The 14,837-nt window shown below is 37.6% G+C and overlaps 1 protein-coding gene across 2 annotated transcripts in view; it reads right to left on the reverse strand.

Moving 5' to 3' along the window:
• The window catches only part of Itgbl1 (integrin subunit beta like 1), a 240,908-nt gene that overhangs the window by 123,559 nt on the left and 102,512 nt on the right, over positions 1-14,837 (reverse strand). Inside the window, exon 1 of one of the 2 annotated variants that reach the window (XM_023715199.1) lies at positions 2,602-2,606. The exons of the other annotated variant lie outside the window; for it this stretch is intronic. The gene's annotated coding sequence lies outside the window, so the exon portion shown is untranslated. Of the gene's footprint in view, positions 1-2,601; positions 2,607-14,837 lie in introns of those variants that run through there. 2 annotated transcript variants of the gene reach the window in all.

Here is a 14,837-nt window from a genome sequence, read left to right on the forward strand (position 1 = left end):
AAATCTAACCATATACAACATTGTTGCTGGACAGTCCCACAACACTCCTTTCCCTGTGCTGCTTGTCATGACACATCAGTTGCTGCTGTGCTGTCTCTCGGGTAGATGATTGTTTAAAAAGGAGGGGGGTGGTGAATAACTCTTCTATTTTACAAGGCCTTACAAGTACCCTAATTGAAATTCATTCTATGTAATCCTTTACTGTATACAATTGATTGTTATTATTTTGCATTGGTGCACAATATTATCAGTCTTGGTCAACTTGGTATTGTTTACAAGAACAAGTAACTTTGCCTATCAACCACCTATTCTATTTATAAAAGTATTAAATCAAGTTCTCAAAGTGGCTAAACTTCTCTAGGTACATTAAGTATCTTAGAAATTGTACTGCCTCCAATAGCATTGCATGATCATAGGATGTAATGGTTGATACACTGTGTCAACTTGAGAATTTAGAAGTTTAACTCAGCAGGGGCCAGGGGCCACACTTTGTGAACATCCTCATCCTGTGAAAGAGGAGGGAGGGCGATAAGATGGTATGAGTGTGGGGATGGGAGCTGGGACAATAACCTGCTACAATGTAAGGAAAGAAAAAAGATTTGCTCCCCTCTTTTGCTTTTGCTGCATTTGCTGCCTTCCTCTCCTTGAACTGCTGCCCTCTGCCATGTGCCACCCTGTCTTGAGGCCAGCTGATTATGGGCTGAAACCTCCACAAACTGTAAGCTAAATAAACCTTTCCCTCTTTAACTTTGGGTGTCAAGTATTTTGTCCCAGCAAGGAGAAAAAAGCAACAGAAATATAAGACATTGCTACTTTTGTCCGTTGAGTGCCATCTGTTTATGATCCATCCCAATACAACACTTTATATCAACAGCAAAATAAAACATAAAATGAAATAGTTTTGAGGATAAATAATAATTATTTGCAGACTTGATGCTAAAACACTAGCCCATGTTTTTTTTTTAAATAGGGAAACTCAAAATAGCAGAGATGCATCAAAGGTTGAAGGAGGAAAACTAGGGGAAATAAGGGAAATGTAGCTGGGAAACATCAGCAGTGGCCACATCCTGAGGCTCAGATTCCTCACAGGAAGACCACAGAGGCCCAGTTTCATGAGACACCTTCACAAAGGACTTTATCGTACTTATCCCTGCTTTGTGGACTATAATGGCACACAGAATGCCCTCCGAAGTCCTGTGATTTAAAAGAGATTTAACTTCATTCACCTCAGAATCTAAAGTTCTGAGCAAGCCCCTGTCCCAGCGATCTGGAGCTGAAACCTTTGCCTCATGCTTCGTCCGACCAGGAGTTGGGTGGCATTTTCCATGCTCCCTTGAGCATTTGCTCAGAGTCAAAGCTGTCAGCTAATGGAGGCCAAGGTTACCTGTCTTTCTAACCTTATCCCAAATAAGACTTTACCCTTTGATTCATTTTCCCTTGTCTTGGTTCCTTTTCTCTTATTGTTGGAACCAAATACCTGACACCCAAACTTAAGGAAGGAAAGGTTTACTTAGCTTGCAGTTTGTAGAGATGTCAGTCCATACTTGGATGGCTCCAAGACAGAGTGGCACATGGCATAGGGCAGTAGCTCATGGTGGCTAAAAGCAGCAAAACAGTAAGAGCAAAAAGGGAGGAGCAGTGGCACAGACCAAGCCTCATTCCCCTCCTCATACTGTGTTAAAGCTATCTGCCCCAGGCCTGGTGCAGCACTCACACCCATAATGCCAGCAGCACTCACACCCATAATCCCAGCAATGGATCATGAATTAATCACAAACTCTAGATACCCACCCTATGTCTGCATGAGGCTTTGGGGGGACAACTAGACACAACTCATACCATCCTCATTTAGTGAAACTAATAGAGTAGAAATTGATTTTTGACTGTCAAATAAGCATATCATAGACCACATGCCCTTATTAGGAGATAAATACATTATTTTAGAAAAATAAAGCAGACTTCACACTATTTTTAATATTTTCCACAGTTCAATAAGAGCTCTGGCAGACCCCAGAGAAAGAGATTGCTTTGTCATTGTCAAAAGATAATCCCCTAATACATTGTCCAAAATATGGCTTCCAAAAAAGACTTCATTTTTCAAAATATGTATGTATGCCCTGCATCTGAGTTTCCTGGGACTGCCATAAAAAAGTAACAAAAATTAGTGGCTTGAAACAATAGAAGTATAAACTGGGTGTGCTGGCACATGTCCATAATCCCAGAATGCTGGGAGTCTGAGGCTGGGGGATTGCAACTGTAAGGCCAGCTTGGACAACTCAAAGATTTAACACAACCCTGTCTCAAAATTTAAAATACTCGAAAGAGCTGGAAAACAAGTCTGTTTTATCTCAGTTCTGAAGACCAGAGGCCTGAGGTCATGGTGTCCACAGGTTCCTTCTGGAACCTCTGAGGGAGAAGCTGTCCCACTCTCGCCCAGCTACTGGACTCCTTAGCATACTCAGGTGTGGCAGGACACCCCCTGCTCTGCTTCTGTCTATGCACTAGGCTCTCCTATCATTAGCTGTGAAGTCCATCCCGCTGCAGTGGAGCCTCATCATAGTGTAGTCACGCCCTACAGGCCCTGTTTCCAGGCAAAGGGACATGCGCAGGTGCGGGGTGTCGGCTTCACATGTCCTGGGGAGCACACCTTTCAACCCAGTGCAGACACCAACACCGATCCCTACGCACCTCTTTCCTAACCAGTTATGTACTGGCTGGTGTTTTCTCCTTAAACATAAAATCACTGGCTAGAGCTGGCAGCAGGTCCACCTCCTTCTCGTCTCTGTCCTGCATGGACCTGAGGCTCTCTGATGGTCTCTGCCGCATCCTGCTCCTCTCACAGGGGATGCTCCTTTGCCAAGGCTGCAGTCTGCACCTGAGCAACCAGGGACTAAGCCAGACCTGGTAACCGGCCATTCTAGAAAAGTTTGCGGCCATCGTGGTGACAGTTCTGAGTCTCAGGCACTCGAGTGAACAGAGAGCGAGGTACTGCTAAGAGTGAGTAAAGGCCCTTCTAGAAGACACTGCCAGCTCCTGGAGTCCAGAGGGCCACATCCCCTCTCAGCCTCCATGGTGTGCCACCCCAGCTGCACACATAATGGATGGCTGGGGCAACTGAGCAGCACCCCCAGGCCTGAAGCCCAGCCCTTGGCCAACCAGGGCTGCATGAAGCCCTAGCGAAATAATTTCCCATTCCTGGCTGTCTAGAACATCCCTGTTGTTTGGTCTCCAGATAATTTAATTTCCACCACTCTGAAATGTGGCCTGAAAATGAACAATCCAACATGCTTTCAAATCAATCTGTTGACCTTCAAATAAGTTCTCGAGGAGTCTAGGGAAAGCAGACATGCACAACAAAAATGTCAATGCAAAGCAAAACAATCCCTGCCAAAACAAAGACAATGAAAAAGCAAAAGCCTGAGTCTGAGGTTTCCAGGTGGTCTGGGCTGCAGCAAGTCCCTAGAAAGAGAAGCTGAGCCAGGCAGAATGACAGAGCAGCGCTCTTATTTCCTTCCAGGTAAGAATGCACAGGCCTTGCCTTGTTTTCTTCTGGATGTGTTAGCTTCTTGCCCCTGGACAGGTAGAGAAAAAGCATCCCAACAGCATGAAGTGGGCTTTGAGATTCTTACATAAGCAGTGCCATGAGGCACTCTGTAATCACTTCATAATCCCTTCCACCTGAGCAAGTAGGGGACTAAGCCACTCCAGTGGCCCTGGTGGCAGTGGGATCCTTACAGCACATCAGGGAACGATGGGAGGAATATAATCATTTTCATTTTCAAGTTAGGACAAGCTGCTTCCAAATGGAAAGATTTTACCAGTATTGAAGAATTTTAAGGTATGAATATATATATATATATGTAAAAGGAATCATACTTCTGTCTGCTAAATGTAAGAACAAATAAATATGAAAGAAAAACCATTTAGGTCTTTCCTCTAAATCAATGTACTTATGATAGTTCAGCTATACATTGATAGCTTCAGGCCTTGAAAATCTTAGAAAGGTGAAAAAAAGTAGTTACATAAGTATAGATTAAAAAGTAGGAAGGCATAGATACAATTAGAGGTACATATCCAAATGTAGATTTTTTTTTCAATGTTGGGAGTGAAACAAAGGAGTTCATGTGTGCTAGGCAAGCTCTCTGCCACTGAGCTACGTGTCCCACCTTTATATATCTCTAAATGATGATGTAGAGACATCAGTATCGGTATAGATATGTAAATAGAGAGAAAGGTGGGCAGGCATACCCCATGGAGACCTTTTGAATGCAAACCAATTCCTTGTGACACAAACCCAGTAACGACACACATTCTCCGGCATAACAAGGGAGAAGCAGTGAGAGTAGAGCACCCCATGCCCAGGCGAAAAGAGAGATATTGGCAGCCAGCATCTTAAACTAAAAATAACATGGCTGAATATCATTATTTTTGTTCTCAATAGTAAATTTTAAAGTGTCAGCAATGAAATATTCATCCCATAAAAATGCTTTTTGTTTAATTTTGAAGACATCACTGGAGTCACTTTGAACTTTAATAAAGAATTCATTCATAAGCATCAAGGTACATATTACTTAATAAACATTGTATTTTAGTGAAAGTTAATTTTGAAAGCTCCAGTGTGATAGTAGGCTCCCAACACATACAGATTGGACTGCTCACTTTTCTAGAATTTATTTCTGGGACAGAAAAATGTGGTAGTAGAGTTTAACAAACTCTTCCTTCAACCTTTCCTACTGCTAGCTTCTCACACAATCACAGCATAGTTACCAAGATTGTCCAAATGAACAAATGAACATCGCTCAACATTATTAACTAGTTGTAGGTTGCTCTCATTTTCCTCAAGTTTTCCACTACTATCTCATTTTTGTTTGAGGCTTTCTCCAGGATCCCACACTCTGTTTAGTTATCATTGTCCCTTAAGATTTCTCTAGACTGTGATCACTCCTGAATTTCTCCTTGTCTTCAGGACATTGAGAGTTCTCAAGTGCAGTGTCCAATTATTTTGAATGTATTTTAATATGTGTTTTTCTAACAATTTATCATTAGAAAGTTGAAGCCATATATCATTGTTAGAGACTTCAAAGATACATGCACCCATCCTATCAGGCAGTACATGATGGGATGCATCACATAGCTTCAAGTAATATCTTTGACCACATTATACCAGACTAGTTCTACCTAAGAAGCCACATCTGCCCCATGTCTCTGCTGTCCTACTCCTCCTCTACATTTAATGCACCTCAGTAAGGAACACACTGGAACCGCGAAATATCTTGTTTCTACTGAATATTTTCCCTATCAAGTTTAGCATCTATCAGTTGATCCTAACTGAAACACTTACTATTTATGAGTTATAATGGCAATTTTCTATCTTCTTCATCCCTTCAACATTTATTACTTAAAATTCCTTGTAAGGAAGAAGATGCAATTCCACTTATTTACAAATTTATGGATATTTAAATCTATTGATATCAGTGCATACTCAGGGAATTATTTTGTCTTTAATATGGTATTCTAATATTAGAATATTCACAGATATTTAGAAATCAAACCATATTCAACATTCTAGCAGTAGACATTGAAATTTTAAAACATCCATGTTTGTTGTTGGAAAATAGCAGTTTCATTTTATGTCTAAGGTATGTGATATTCAGACAGATAGTGATGTTAAGCTTAACTGCCTCTGTTACAGGATACTAATATCAAAAAACTTCTCTGCTGGATGTTTAACAACTAAAGTTTGCAAACCAAAAATTGGACACATTGGTGCACTAAAAAGATAGAAAATATTTTGGTCCTAGCCCTTCAAACTCAGTGAATTCTCAGGACATAAGAGAACCTCTGCTGTGATATCCTGTAACTCAGTAGTGTCCCACGTTTTCTGATCAAGGATATTATGGGGCCACAGAGGAAAGTGATCAGTGATGCAGAGTGTGCCTAAGGAAAGTCACCTAGAGAGAAATATTCTCTCAGGCTTTCACAGAGAGTAAATTGATCAAGCAATGGCCATGACTCATCCAGATGGCTGAAACTGACAGAAGATCCACAAGGTGCTGTACATGGTTCCAGGGTAAATCCTGAGGGGATCTGACTGACCTTACAAAATAGCAAAAGTTACATTTTTGTTATATAGATCTTGCTTTAACTTGGTCTTAGCTACACAGCAAAAATGTGTAACCACAAGGTATAAAAAAAGGAAAGCTATATTAATATGCTGAGCTATAAAAGGTTCAATTCAACAACTTTGGACAATTCCTAGTTGTGCTGGTAACTTAGCACTATTATGAACTATTGGACTCTGTTGTGTTATTTTGCTGAATTCAAGTAGTTACAATATTAGGACTGGCATCAAGTGTGCAAAGACCCTTTTAAAACTTCTAAAATACAGCTTCTCTAACAGCAATGAAAGATCCATCTGTGACAAAGCAAAGCAAGGAAGATGGATGCAAATGAAAGACCATTTTGTAGTGAATATATATATATATATATATATATATATATATCTTGTTCTCAGAATAACTACTATGAAGACAACAATTTGAAATATATTAATTATTGTAACAGTCCTCTACTATACTAACCTGTTTTTGAAACTTTAAAAAAATAATAATATAGTCATTCATAGTATAGCTCAAATTTCTCCATCTTTGACTGTTTAAAACTTTTTCAGGACAGTTCTTTTGGTTTTTCTTTTCTTTTCTTTCGTTTTTTTTTTTTTTTTTTTTTTTTTTTTTTTAGCAAAGGGTCTACAGTGTGTTCAGGATCTCACTACTAGATCGGACTCATAGTGATCCGCCTGTTTACAGCCTCCTAAGAGCTAGGATTACAGGTGCGCACCACCATGCCCAGCTTCAGTTGCCATCTCTGAGTGCCTCGGGGGCTCTAAGATGGAACCCCTGGCCCTTGCAGCTGCTTGCTGGTGCTTTAATCCACTGAGCTATTTGGCTGGCCCTTGGTTTTTCTATTTGGAAATACACTGATGAGAAAGATCAAGAAACACAGAGAGGTTTATAAACATTTTGTTTATAAACATTTCTTCTTTTTAGAATACAGCAGATCTGGTGCATCCATGTTTCCCTTGTATAAGCTGTGAAACTTTCTAAGTCTTAAAATTCCAAAATCTGGGCATTAAATACCAAAACCCTGACATTGAGTTTCCACATCGTTGCTGCGATGCTATAACTCCCTGACCCTCTGTGTCCCACATGATACATCCACTCAAGAAAAGCCTAATTTATTATTGAAGCACACTTGTGGGTTTCTGTTGGTGATTGCTATGTAGGCCAGCAAATTGAGATGGGAATGATCTATTCCTGGTGTGGGTGGTACCAGCCAATAGGCTTAGGGCCTGGCTGGGAAAGAAGAAAAAATTGTGCCAGTTTTGGAAGATCTTCAGTCTTGGTGAGAAGTTGCACCTTTTGCTGCCATCAGCTTTGGATATTGTTTCCAGGCTTCTGGTTTCTTCAGCCATCTGTGTACACTTGTGCTGTGCCTCTGTGGTGGGCTTCCAAGCCATCAGCCTGAATCTTTGATCCCTCTTGTTCTGTGACTTCGGAGTTCTTCAATTGAAAAGTCCTGGATCCCCCAGTAAGCTAACATGCACGTGGCCATTGCAGGCTCTCCTGTCTGTGATCCCATAAATCCACCCAAGGAATCCCCTTCAGTAATTATACATGTACTGAATTTTTGATTGATTCTATTCCTCTAAAGAAGCCTAACACACCATCTCAACAGAGAGAATGGAGAAATGTGTATATATAGTATACATTAACCCATAAATACCTGTATATCCATATTTGTGTTTATTGTGTGTGTATGTGTGTGCATTACACAAACACATACTTAAATTCACACAAAGAACTACAAAACAGAGCCAGGGAGGTAACTTAGTGGCCTAAACATTTGTCTGGCAATACAGCAATACAGGTTCAATCCCCAATACTGCACGCCTTGCTGGCCACACACTAGGGCCCCAGGCAGGCCACTGAAACTGGGCATGGTGGAACATGTCTGTAATCCCAGTGCTGGGGAGGATGAAACAGGAGGATCACTACAAGTCTGAGCTGTGTAGCTGCATAGCCAGGCTATAATTATTTTTTTAATACATGAATTAAAAAAAAACTACAAAAACAAATAATTCATGCTGATTTATCTCCCATTTAGCACCATATAGTTTGTCTTAGTTTTCTTATGTTTTACTATTCTCTACAATAGGGAGAAAGTAGGTTGTCATAATTTATAAGATATTTATTTATTCATAGATCTATACAACAGAAAATAGTTTAGTAACTACTTAGAAATGGATTTATCAGCTATAACATATTGTGTAGTATTTTATTTTCTTACGAAGCTCTTTACCTCCTATGTTATCATGTGGCATGGGATTTCTTGTAACAGTTAACTTCATTTGTTATGCTGTATGTTCTGTCTTGGACCACATCCACATCCTGGTAGACATTTCTTGGGGGTAGCAGGGTTACCTGGAATCAAACTCAGGACCTAACGCTTGCCAGACAGGTAGGTGCTGCGCCTCTGAATTAAATCACTGGTCCTGGTAGACACTTTTTGGGTTTTTTTTTTTTTAATATATTGCAGGTTTACTTTTTATGATCTAGAAAGAGCTAAAGGAGTTTTGACAAGTAAGTAATGGCTATGTATGCATGCTCAGTCTGAAAACTGCCCACTTCCCTGACTCAACAATCTCCTTTCTACTTCTTCCTGCCACCCATTCCTTGCCAACCACTCACCTGTTTTTCTGTCTTTTTACTTGCTTTACAATATTGTGTGAATTCAATTATATAACATGCAGCATTCTAGATTTGGCTTCTTTCACTAGGCAAAATGCATTTAAGAATCTTCTTGTGAAGGTGTGAATCAATGTTCCATTCATCTCTTTCATAACTGTTGATTAGTATTCCAGTACATGAATAGAGTAGTTTGTTGCCATTTACCAATTAAAGGATGTGTCTAGGCTTGAATTTTTTCATGATTGTCAATAAAGCTGTTATATATATTAGATTTCAGTATCTTTTTTTTTTTTTTTTGGCTGACTCAGGCTGCCTTAAGGTCAAGTCTTGAGTCTCGTGTGTCATGTGGAAGTCGGGAGGGAACCTCAGTCCTCCACGTCTAACTGCCTTTGCCCAATCATGTGCTTTGATCAACTGAGCTAACTGGAAAGACCCCTAGAGGTCAGTTTTTATATGGATCTATATTTTTATTTCTCTCAAAGTGAGACTGCTAGATGGCACAGGAACTACATATATAAATATACTTTTATAACTTCCAATTGATTTTCAAAGTGAGTACACTATGCATTTCTGTAAGTTTTTTCTGAAGAAAGTATAAATTAGAACTAAAACAGAAAAAAATTACAAGTGACACAGATTTTCACTTAACAAAATAATATGAATTTCATAGTATTTGTTGTAATACATAGTATTGTCTTCCAACCAGTTATTCATATTACCAGATATGTGCATGTAAAATTTGCAGAAGACAGATATATCTCTTTCCCCCACTCCCTCTCCTGTCCTCCTCAACTCAATAACTCTTTCCTTTTGAATAAATTAATTACCTTTCACCAGTGTCTATTGTATCCTTTAAATTCCATTTTTCTGTTTCAGGTTCTTACACTAAGGAGACAATACAATGTTTGCAAATGTGGGTCTGATTTATTTCACTTAAGAGTATGCTCTCTAGTTGCATCCATTTTCCAACAAAAAACTCAAATTTATCCTATTTTATAGCTGAATAATACTCCATTTTGTAAAAATATCACCTCTTCCTTATCCATTCTTCAGTTGATGGTCATCTGGGTTGTTTTCAGAATTTAGCTATAACAAATTGTGCTGCTGTAAACATGGATGCACATAATTTTCTGTGATATGAGGTTTTCAGTTCTTCTGGAAAAACATACAGGAGCTGAACCTGGCTTGAATGAGATCTCCAATCCTAGCTTTTGAATGAATCTCCAAACTTATTTCCCTGCTGCTTGTACCAGTCTGTACTCACACCAGCAATACAGAAGGGCTCCTTTTTCTCCCCAGCCTCTCCAGCATTTGTTATTGGCTGACTTCTTCATGTTAGCCATTCTTTCTGGGGTGAAATGGAATCTCAGTGTTGTTTTAATTTGCATTTCTTGAATGACCAATGATGTTGAACATTTTTTCATATATTTACTTGGATTTCTTCCTCTGAGAAGTATATATTCATCTCACATGCCCATTTTTATACTGGGTCTTTGAATTTGGGAGAGCTGATTTTTTTTTTAATTCTTTGTACGTTCCAGATAGAAAGCCTTCATTGGAGGGACAATTGGTTATCATTGTTTCCCAGTTTGTGGGTTTTCTTTTTACTCTGTTGGAGATTTGCTTTGAAGTGCAGGATATTTTCAGAAAGATCAGATCCAAGCTGTTGATTCTTTGAAGTATTTACCATAGAGTTTGGTTTTTGTTCACGACCTCTTTAACTAACCCGATGTTTTCAAGACTTCTACCTACATTTTCTCCAGAAAATTTAATGTTTCTGTTTTAATATTTAAATCTTTGATCCATTTTGACTATAACTTTGTACATGGTGATAAGCATGGGTCTAGTTTTAGCCTTCAGCATGTGGAAAGCCAGTTTTTCCAGCACCATTTGTGAAAGAGGCTATCTTTCTTCCACGAAGCATGTTTGGCCCCTTTATCAAAGATGGTTGAATGTATTCGCAGTTGTGTGTTGAAAATCAGTGGAAAAAATTAGAAGATGCAGACACACTATGCATTTCCATTAAGAATGCAGGGCTGGCCAAATAGCTCAGTGGATTAAAAAGCACCTGCAAGCAGGCACAGGGGCCGGGGTTCAATCCCCCGGCCTTCCGTGCTGACCTTGCCCCAGGGCACATTGAGAAGGCAATTGAGACTTGATGGGATGGATTTTCATTTATTCTTTTTCCACCAACACACAAACTTAGATACTCTAATTTACATTAAATATGAGACTGTACTTAGTGTACATACTATGTGGAAAGACTATTTGAACTCCAAATTTGCTTTTAATTGATCAGTCACTGTAAGTCTTTTGACTATTCATATGAACGTCAAATCAGTATGTTGATATTTACAAAAAAGCTGGCAGATATTTTGATTAGGACTGAATGAAATCAATAGATAAATTTAGGAACATCTTCTAGGTAATATTTAATTTGTAAATATGCTGAAATGTTCTTTGACTTTTGAATAGTGTACCAAGCTTGTGTTTTGAAAGATACCCTTTGGTTGTTAAACATTATTTCTAAATAGATTTTCTTATATATTGGATTGCATCCACTAATATTTTGTTGAGGACTTTTCTGTATGTGCTCTTAAGTATTCTTGTTGTGTAATTTTATTATAATGTATTTGTCTAATTTTATTTTAAGGAAAATATTGGCCTAACAAAATGATTTGTCATATATTCTCTAACTTTTTTATTTCCTAGAAGAAGTTGCATGAAATCAGTCTCATGCTGTCCTTAAAAGTTTGGTAGGATTTCTTACTGAAAAAACATCTGTGCATACAATTCAAACATTTAATCATGAATTAATTTCTTTAATCAATATATGTCATCTCTGCATGTTTCTTTTTAATTGCATTTGGTAGATTGTGCTTTTTAAGGAATTGGTTCAATTAGTGCAATTAATTTAAGTTGTTGCATTTGTCAGCATAGAGTTTTTCATAATATAAGCTTATTTCCCTTTCAACAGCTATTTCATTGATTATTAAACATGTTAAGTTATGCTGGTGTTGGTAATTTTATCTTCCTATACTTTTCCTGATGGATCTGACTAGAAATCTATCAATCTTATTGATATTTTCAAACTACTAGCACTTGTTCTCATTGCTGTTCTTTATTGTTTTTTTCTTTTCAATCTCAGTAATTTTCACTGTACTATTCATTATTACATTACATTTCCCTTCTTCATCTTTATTTTTTTTAATTTCTAGGGATGAAGTAAGAATTAATTTCAGGCTTTTTTTCTATTCAATTGTGTGTGTGTGTGTGTGTGTGTGTGTGTGTGTGTTTTACTGGGTATTAATTCCAGTGATCAATCTTTTGTTCAATATTTTTTTTGTGGTGGGGAACAAGTTCTCATTAGGATGATAAATTGCTCATCTGGGACCTGAACTTTAGATCCTCCTCCTTTAATCTCCCAAAGTGGTTCTCTAAGTAGCACTTTTCTAAAAATTTTGTTATGTTATATTTTTATTCTCTCTTAGTTCAAAATACTTTTAATAACCCTTGTAAATTTTTCTTTCATCTATCGGTTACATAATAGTCATACTGTATAATTTCTAAATATTTGGCATCTATATGACACTTTTTCTATTTTTTAATACCCCTCGGTTCTAATAAAACCATTTTCTTCCTTAAAATTCTAAAAGCACATTTTATGTTCCACAATCATATATATTGTTTAATTACCTGGAACATATTAAAAGAATGTAAATTCTTCTGTTTTATGGAAACATTCCATAAATAATTATAGTTTTCTATTTTCTGTATCTTCATTAATTTTCTGTCTACTTCTCAGTCAATTACTGATAAGGAAGTATTGAAGTCTACAACTACAAGTGCAGATTTCTCTCTTCTTACTTTCAGTGCTATCATTTTCTTCATTATGTGGCAATGTTGTGCTAAGTGCATGCACAATTTGCACGGCTTCACTCCATACAGAATTTCAAGTATTTTGTTTTGCAATGTTTCTATTCATTCTTAATGTTATTCTTTGTCTTGAGGTCTACCTTTTTCAATGTTGAATTAGTTAATGCAGTATTTATTCAACTACTACTTTTAATTTTTATTTAGTACAGGGTTTCACTACACAGCTCAGACTTGTAGTGATTCTCCTGTGTCAGACTCCCCACTGCTGGGATTACAGACAGTCACGAGCCACCACACTTTGCCTTGGAGGCTGCCTCAGCATAGCCAGGCAAGGGCCAAAAAGGCATATGGTGCCAGGGATTGAACCTGGGTCCTTGCACTTGCCTAGACAGGCACTTAGACTGTTGAGCTATCTCCATGGCTCTCAACTAAGACTTTTATAGAACATCTTCTCTAATTCTTTTAACTTTTAACTTATCCATGCTTATATTTAAAAGGATTTCTTAAAGACAGCATACAGTTAAGTTTCACTGTTATCTAAACTACTAATTTGTCTTTTTAATTGGGATAGAGAGATCACATTTAATGTGACTTTTATATTTGTCGATACATATCTGTCATCTTTTTGATATTATAGTCATTAGCTTCCTCTCTTCCTTTTTTCTTCTTTTTTATTAGTCAAGAATTATTAAGCATTTATTTTATTTCCTAGTAAATATTTATATATTTTCACTTTTAGTGGTTGTCCTGCAATTTATTTGAATGTGATTTCAAATAAGATCATTTGTTGTTAGAAACTTGAAACAGTGAATTCCCAATTCCTCTCTACCTCTCTCTCATTCTTTTCGCCACTTTTTATAAGTACATGCCATACTTACTATAAGCATACAATACATGATATTAGATTTGTATTAGGCAGTTGTCTATTTTTTAAAGAAAACAGAAATAAAGAAACTATGAATGTTTTATATCTTTTCTTTCTTTCCTTGCTTTTTTCTTTCTTTTTCTCATTGATACAGGGTCTCACTGTGCAGCTCAAGATGGCCTTAAATTGGCTATGTAGCCCAGGCTGGCTTCAAAACTCATAGCAATCTTTTGTTTCAGCCTCCCTTAGTGCTAAGATTGCAATCATGTACCACCACATTTGGCCTTGCAGATCCAATTTTTGTTTACTGTCAAGCTCCCTTTACCTAAAGAACTTCCTTTACATTTATAGAGTAAGTCCAATACAAAGATTATCCTTATAAAATTACTTCTGATTTTGCAATATACTTTTTGTGATATAACTGTCAAAAAAATCAGCCCTTTAAATATTTTTCTTCTTAATTGCAGTTTGTGACAAGAAATCTATACTTATCATCTGTAACCCTCTGCATTTAATGTCTCCTTTTTTTCTGCTACTTTCTTTAAGATTTTCTGTCTTTGTGTTGAACTTTTTAATATGAAGGATTTACCTAGTGTCCATGTGTGATTTCAGTTATTTTTCTTTTTTCTATCCCTTCTACTGGGTTCTCTAGTTGCTCCCAAGAGCCCTAGGAGCAACAGTGTTTTTTACCATTTACCCAACACAGAGTTCATTTTCCTGAGACATGAGTACCAGGAGTCTGGGTTGCTTTCTTTCCATCTCAGAGAGCTTGATCTTCTCCTTCTTGAAGTCTCTATTTTAATAATATATTTTAAAACTATTCCCTAATCTGTGCTATGACAATTCAACAGGATTTGTAGTGAAAAATATCTTAGGGTGGGGGTATGGATGTCCTCAAATCCCACACACCCAGAGATTTTCCTCCCATTCACTTGGGCACCATTGTCTCCACCAATGCGCCAGTACCCCTCTTCTCAAGGGCTGATTGTATCCCAACAAGGGCAACCATTGTTTGTTCTTTCTCTTTTCCTCCTGCTGCTCATCTACTGTCAAGATTTTGAGTCAGCTGTTTTTCCCACAAAATTCAAATTTCAGATGCAGTCATAACTACATCAGAATTTGCAATTTGTCCTACCTTCTTCAATGTGAGGGGTGCGATGACAATTCCTAGTTCCAGAGTCCTGTAAGGAGAAACTAGAATCTGGCAGAAGATCATCTGTTTATTTATTTTTTATTTTTTTTTTCAAAATTTTATTGATAAACAGCAACGAGACAGTTTCAAATCAAATCGGAAGTACAGTTTCAACAAATAATACACTGCATATATTCTTCTTAGTGGTTAATTGCTG

The sequence above is a fragment of the Octodon degus genome, unplaced genomic scaffold (assembly GCF_000260255.1).
Source record: "Octodon degus isolate 3935 unplaced genomic scaffold, OctDeg1.0 scaffold00039, whole genome shotgun sequence".
NCBI classification, from domain to species: Eukaryota; Metazoa; Chordata; class Mammalia; order Rodentia; family Octodontidae; genus Octodon; species Octodon degus.